Here is a 7,530-nt window from a genome sequence, read left to right as displayed (position 1 = left end):
CAGGCTGTGGCAGGGCAGTACCGACAGGCACTCCATGAGACAGACGCAGCTGGTTTCATAGACACAGTTCTCAACCGGATTATTGCAAAATTGTCTGAGTGCATTTCCTTGTGACTGGCCTACTGCTGTTTCTGTTTGTTCTCCATGTTGCGGCGTGAAGGGTTTTTCTAAAACACACACTCATGCAGGCCTTCCAGAGCATCTCACAATGCGATGACGAACCCGTCAGCGGGCAGGGAAGCCCTACATAAAGGTCATAGTGAAGTGAGGGGTTTGTAGAGATCAATGATTTTCATCAGCAAAGTCCACACTTCTGCACATGACTCCCAAGGCTCCTTATGCGAGAGACGACTTCCCAGTCACTCCTCCTCTCTCTGCTCCCACCCCCTCTACTACATCCACTTACCCCCAGCTGCTCTTTGATCTCTAAACATAGCATTATTCTTATAATCCCTTGCTTTTCCCAACAGTGTTCCTTGGCCCATCATAGCCTTGTCTTCCTAGCAAAGTCTAACTCCTGTACTTTAAGAACCCCCTGAGATTTCACTGTCTTAGCCAAGAAGACTTCACCACCACCTCTGCCCCTCCTCCACATAAGCCAAATCCAAGCCTTGGTGGGCCGACATCACCTTCCTTGACTCTGAGCACCTGAGTGCAAGAAGCTGTCAGATTGATTTCTTTGTCCTCCGTGCCTTTCAGGTAGTCACTGCTAATGTGGAGGCGTGGACTACTACACAGAACCTTGTAGGATGGCATGCAAGATTCAAACAGTTTTCCTCAGGCGTTAGCATTTTAAGTTTAAAATAAGAGGAACCAGAAAAATGACTTGTGTTGGAGTCTGAAAAGAATGATCAGGCCGGACGCAGTGGCTCATGCCAGCACTTTGGGAGGCTGAGGCGGGTGGATCACCTGAGGTCAGGAGTTCGAGACTAGCCTGGCCAACGTGGTGAAACCTTGTCTCCACTAAAAATACAAAAATTAGCCGGGCGTGATGGCGGGCACCTGTAATCCCAGTTACTCAGGAGGCTGAGGCAGGAGAATTACTTGAACCCAGGAGGCGGAGGTTGCAGTGAGTCAAGATCGTGCTATTGTACTCCAGCCTGGGAAACAGAGCAAAACTCCATCTCAAAAAAAAACAAAAAAAAAACAAAAGAATGATCAAAATGCATAAAATGTGGAAATGGACCAGGGCTTTACAATCATGTTTAAGAAAAACAATGCTTGTTGGAATGTATCATCCTGTCAACTCATTTCCCAAAAGAACTTGGGAAATTAAAAGAACTAAGACACTTCAAAGGGACCTAAAGCCCACTTCCCTCAATATCCATAATCCACATGAGCCCGTCAGGGAGAAGGTATAAACACTGGGGTGGGCAGGTACCGTCAGCTCCAAGAGTAGACTTCTAAGAAGGAGGAAATATGGGAAACGGGAAGAGGCAAAGACTGAAGTAAGAAAAAGAAAATCAAGAATGACTGCATCTAGGAAGTAAGAAGAAGACCAGAAGACTTAGCGATAGTGTTGGTTACTTACTCAGAGCTGCAAGTAACCACGATGTCCATGTCAGGAAGGAAGGACCCAGTCCAAGGAAGTGCATATGGTCCAAAGAGCTAGGATACGAAAGTAGGAGGCAGGGAGGCAGCTCTCTTCAGGATGTAAAGCTGAATAAGCAACCCCGTATGTTTGCAGTTCCCTGGTTAATTTCCAGCCATAAAAATATGGCCCAAGATTTATAAAATATCCCTAAAACATTCCACATGTTTCTCAAGGCAGAGGGTAATTGTTATGAACAAATCCACACAAACTCTTGTGCCAAGAGCAACAAATTGAGGATAAGGAAGGAATCGGAAACATGAAAAAGAGGGCTGGTCAGAAACCAAAATGAATGACAGATGTGGGCCCTCCTGCCCTCCCAGCAAAACCAGAGAGCACCTCACAGCACCTCGAAGGCTTGTTGCTGTGGCGAAAGATCCAGCACAACCGTCCTAAGAGGTATTTCCACGGTGGAGGATGCTCTGGCAGTGCGGCTGCAGGAACCTCAGGTAAGAATGACACCATGACCTTGCAGAATCTTCCCTTGACGTGGCGGCCTCTGGATGTGGAGGGAGATCATCCAGGCCCACCCCCACCTGTCCCGAAATCCCCTCCACACGGGCTCCTGCCTGTACTTAGCCCGTTTCTGCCTCACCACTCTCAGGTATGTTGACTTATAGAAAGCTCTCTCCCATATTGAGCCAAACTCTTCCCTGGAGAATAGGAGAAGAGCAGGAAGAGTTGGGGGTGGGAAGTGTGCTTTTCCCCGTGAGACTCTCTCCAGGTACATGAAATCTAATGTTCCAAGCTAAACATCCCTCAGTCCCTTTACTTTCTGTGACATGAGTTCCAGTCTGTCACTCTCCTAGCCGGTGACCTGGGGACATGCTCAGGTTGGAAGAGAGTGCGGAACTCCTGGGCCAGGCCTCCCTCCCTCCACCACTCTAGCCGTCAGAAGACTGTTCTGGTGCAACACCAGCTGTGTCTCCATGCATGCACACACATACACACACACACACACACACAGAAAGAGTGCTAGGCCCTTGCTACAATGTTTAGTCACATGGAAAGCAACTCCCAAGCTACCCCTTATCTGCCCCCCACCAAAAAATTTGTCTGAAAAGTTTGTTTTGTTCCTTGCAAAAATCCATGGTGAGGATGTCAGAGTCCCTTGTGGCTGCCACTCGGTCAGTGTCACCCTTCCCTCCTTCCTTCCTCTCCACTTTGGTCCTTCCTGTGCTGGGATGGAGCCTTATCAGGGCCTCTGCCCCATCTTCAGTTCTGTATACAGTTGTAGTGTTCACCTCCCAAGGGTGCCCCTCACCCCTAATAAGCACGGCCAAAGAAAGAAAGTTCACAAGGCATACCGTGGAACACTGAGGGCGCCGAGTCAGGAAACATCTAGTTCCCACCTAACGACATGAGATCTCAACCCACCCAGGCTGGAAACGGAGGGAGGCTGTCAGCCTGGTCCAAGGGGCTGAGTCCCTGAGCCTCTAACACCTGCTCCTGGGCTCCTCCTTCCTCTTCGAGACCCCTGAGGGCACCTCAGGTCAGGAATCCAGCCACCTCTTTGAAGCAAATCCAACCCCGGCCCTTCAAGGCTGGCCATGGACAGAGTCTTCCCACAGGGGAGCAGCTGGAAGGAGCCAGGGCTGTAAGACCTATAACTGCATGAAAAAAACGGCTGCTTGCTTCTGCGTAGGGTCTTGCAGTTTACTGACCATTTTTATGCTGATCATCTCATTCAGTTCTCAGCATAATCCAGTGATATGGATAGGACTGGAGTTATTTTGATTTTCCAGATGGGGAGTTGAGGCCTGGAGAGGAGAAAACGTGAATTCCACAAATTTGTGTAACAGATCAGAGAGTTTATTTTAGAACCAAAGTCTCTAATCTCTTTGTATGAGTATTGACACACTAACAGTCTTAAAATGCCTCCCGCCCCCGCCCTTAAATACTGTATGCATTCAGCAAGAGCCCAGTGAAGCGCCCCAAAAGTTGAGATGCAAAGCAAGCAGCCCCTGTCCTGCACTTCAGCCCTGAACCCACGATGGCACAGTGGCGTCCTCTGAGTACAGACATCTGTATGAGCCCAAAGGAGCATGTGGCCACACCCTGGGGCACTGCAGGCCCTGCTGAAGCGGGAGGAACATTCCCACGGGTGAACACAGTCTGCACCAGGCTGTTGCTCTGGGAGATGAGAGAATCAGCAAGCAAAGAGCTGCCGGCCCTGCCCAGTCTCTCAGGGGCAACAGCCTAGGCCCGAAGCTGGCAAGCGCCCACCGATTGGGTGTGACTTGGCTGGGTGCCCAGTCCTGCTGCCCGTCCAGGTCTCAATTCCTGGTAACACCCTAGTGCTTCGCCCTCTTGCATATGGGAGAAGAGTCATCAATCTGGCTACAGCCCAGCCTCAGCAGCTGATTGGAACGGGAGCAGAAGTCTTCACTAGACTAACCCTTTTTCCACTAGCTTGCTCAAACATGAGCTTTAAAGCTATTATTTCAAAGGACTGGACATCAGTCTCATAAAATATGTCTCTTTTCTAAACAAGCACGTTTTGTCATCCACAATAGGAACACATTTAGCACCCTTCTAACTGACAACCTGGAAAAAAATTCCTGAAGTCAGTCAGCAAAAGTGTTTACCAGGGATTTCCTACATGCTGTCACACAAACATTAACCGACGGGCTCACCACGGACAAGACACTGTGCAAAGTGGGATGTAAAGATACCAGAGAGAGGATTTGGCTTGCTCAGTTCAAATCCCAGCTCTTGTATTTAATCGTGGTATGACCTTGGGCATGTTACTCAACTTCTCTGTGCTTCAGTTCTCTTATATGCAAAATGGTGATACTAGGACCTAGCTCACAGAGTTACGAGAATTCAGTAAGATGGTCACATCTAAAAACTCTTTAACCAGTGCTCTAAATGCAGAAAGCCCTTGATAAATGTAGCCATTGGGAAAGGTATATTTTTACTTTTTCCTTTCAATAGCCCAATGAGATGGGAACTGTTTACTATCCCCACTTCACAGATGAGAAAATTGGTTCAAGGCATTAAACAAGTTTGTCAATGTCATAGTGCTAGTAAGAGGCAAACTCAAGACCCTAAACAAGGTTTGCCTAAATTCCATGCTCTTATTCACTGTACTGAACAATGCTACAATCAACTTTTCCCCCAGAAAATGAAAGAAACACACACACACTTGCATGCGGGCACCACAAAAGCTCTAATATAAATTTGGAAGCTTCCTGGCCCCTGAAACCCCTCCACCCCAGCCCCCGTAGAGCCTATGAAAGATAGGTCAAGAAAGTTTGCTTCAAGAATTGTCTTCCCCCACCCTCCCCCAAGTTTTTAATTATGAATAATTTCAAGCATTAAACAAAGTCAAAAGAATAGAAGAATGAACATCCATATAACTGCTACCTAGACTTAACAGTTCTTCACACTTTTGTGATCGTAGGCTTCTCCATATTTCTGCCAAAACATTTGAAAATTGTAGACACTGTAACATCAACCATAGCGTCACCCTTCTCTATGATTGTTTGTTATAGTAAAACGAGTCTTGATAATAGATTCTATCGAATTACTGTTCATATTCTTGGGTGTAATTTGCTTGTTATTATGACAAAGGTCTTCATTCTTAGGGGCACATGATAATAAGGTTAAGGATCTCCAGGAAAACCAGCCTGCATTATCCAGGTAGGCCCTAAATCCAATGCTAAATATCTGCTAAGAGACACACAGAGAAGAGACATTCGCAGAGAAGGAAAACGCCCTGTGAAGGAGGAGGCAGCTATTGAGATGACGTAGTCACAAGCCAAGCGATGCCTGGGGCCGCCAGAAGCTGGAACCAACAGAAGTCTTCTCCTCCAGAGCCTTCAGAGGGAGTGTGGCCCTGCCAACACCTTGAGTTCAGATTTCTGGTCCAGAACTGAGAGCAAATACATTTTTGTTGTTTTAAATTCCCAAATTTATAGTGATTTGTTGCAGCAGCACAGTCCTAGACAACCAATATCCCCTAGTCACGGGGTCCCTGATACCTCTTTGGAGCTAAGCGTGTGTGCTGAATTGAAAAACTGAAAAAGCTGAGAGTGTGGCCTTATGCCTTTTTCATATCCCACAGCCAGGGAAGCATCTCCAAAGGCCACTGGACTCTGGCTAACAAATATGACACCAGAATAGGTGTCAACCGAACAATTTGTTCTTTTTAATGAGGTGTTTTAACCCCACTCTCTATTCATTGTTCTGTCCTCCTTGATTTTACTGTAAGTGACTGAACTGACTTTTGATGTATTGCCAGCACACAATAAATTATGAGCCTCTTTCTTTAAGGTTGGAGAGGGGAGGAACTCTACTTCCCTGTTCAGTTATTTCAGGCAAGGGTGGGAGCAGGTTTTCTGTGCCAGCAGCATCCTGATTATGATTCGGGATGTGTGGCTGAAGGCAAACAGTTCCTCTTCAAATTCAATCCAACAGGAAAGAGCAAAGGCCCAAACAAGAAAAGCCTGGTTCTCTTTGTGTGCACAGCCAAGGGGTCCTGGGAAGCTCGTGAAGGATGACGCCCTATCTCGGCAAGACTGAGCTTACAGTGGTATTCAAGAAACTTCCGCACGTATTTGAAATGGGCTTCCAATCCTGGCCTTACAGAACCACATCCCGGACAATACCAAATCCACTACAGGAGAAGTTATTTGCAGGCTACAGGGGCAGAGGTTAACCAGGATTAACACGTCTACTTTTTAGTCTCTTCTCCCTAAAAAGAAAAACTATTCTATATGCAACTTCTGTGCTGTTGATTGTGGCTCAAAGGGGCCCAAGTGACTACTTCCTCTTGTAGATATGTGGTGCAACTCAGAAGAGTGATTTTTCACTCAGTAAGCCATGACCCATTAGTGGATTGAGAGATCAATTTAGCAAGAGGTGACAGTAATTTTGCTTAAATGAATAGAAGAGGATAGGAAATACTTGAGTGCATCTTGCATAGTAAGGGTAAAAATTATACCATGAAATTCTTCAGTCTCATACAGATGCTCCTCAATTTATGATGGGTTCATCCAGATGTAACCCAAGGACGATGCTGAATGCATATCACTTTTGTGCCATTTTAAAGTTGAAACATCCTATATGTAACCACTGTGAGTGGGCGACTGTCTCTATGTGTTTGGGTAACTGGTTTGTAATAGAAAAGATACTCCTTACTGTGAGTCATGATCCAAAAAAGTAAGAAAGCCACTGGCTTAAAGAATCTATTCCACCGAACCAGAAAGCACTCTGTCCCCTCAGCCCAGCCTCCGTTCCTGAGAGCACTGTTTGCAGTTACAATAGGACGCTCAGTTAACAGGGACAATTCACCATGCACCTGAGAGGGGTTGGCATCTGAAACCAAAGTGTGCCCATTCCCTGGCAACCCACTGGCATGTCTTTCTCCTCTTCAAGCCCCTCCAGGCCTGAGGCTCATCCTCTTGGTTCTTGAGATCCTATTTCTATACCATGGTAGAGCCTCTCGTAGTTCACTTCCATCTTGCTGGGACCCACTCTTCCTCCTCTGTAGCCCTAGAAACTCCATCGCCTTTTGCAATCACTGAAACTGACCCACCACACGGGGAGCTCCTAAAGTCTTTGAGGAAGGAAGGGACCACCGTAATTCCCTTCATTAACCATCTTCTTTGTATTTGTTACTCCAGCATGTCCAATTTCTCCTTTGCCATTTTTCCAGGAAGATGTCTGCCCTGGCCTCCATTAAGAATTCTCTTTCATGCAGCAATTTGCGAACTCTGCAAGCCTTTTGGTCTAATACTGTGGCAAATGTTGCACCGTGGTGTCCTGTCTCCTGCAGGGCCGGCCTCGTGGACCTGCTATGAGCTTTCCAATCACACATAGTTAAAGACTGTAACTAGAGGCCGGGTGTGGGAGCTCACGCCTGTAATCCCCACACTTTGGGAGGCCAAGGCAGGCAAGTGGATTACCTGAGGTCAGGAGTCCAAGACCAGCCT

The 7,530-nt window shown here is 46.9% G+C and overlaps 1 pseudogene across 1 annotated transcript in view; it reads right to left on the bottom strand.

The window, feature by feature from the left end:
* Window positions 1–1,931: 1,931 nt before the first annotated feature.
* LOC105525575 overlaps window positions 1,932–7,530 on the bottom strand; it is an 11,163-nt pseudogene continuing 5,564 nt past the window's right edge. Inside the window, exons 3-5 of the transcript XR_001003942.1 lie at window positions 2,636–2,742; window positions 2,128–2,244; window positions 1,932–1,983 (exon numbers count right to left, since the gene is read on the bottom strand). The product of XR_001003942.1 is annotated as a developmental pluripotency-associated protein 2-like (transcript). The remainder of the gene's footprint in view (window positions 1,984–2,127; window positions 2,245–2,635; window positions 2,743–7,530) is intronic.

Source organism: Colobus angolensis, unplaced genomic scaffold (genome assembly GCF_000951035.1).
Source record: "Colobus angolensis palliatus isolate OR3802 unplaced genomic scaffold, Cang.pa_1.0 Scaffold54, whole genome shotgun sequence".
NCBI classification, from domain to species: Eukaryota; Metazoa; Chordata; class Mammalia; order Primates; family Cercopithecidae; genus Colobus; species Colobus angolensis.
This window is presented reverse-complemented; position numbering and strand designations above follow the sequence as displayed.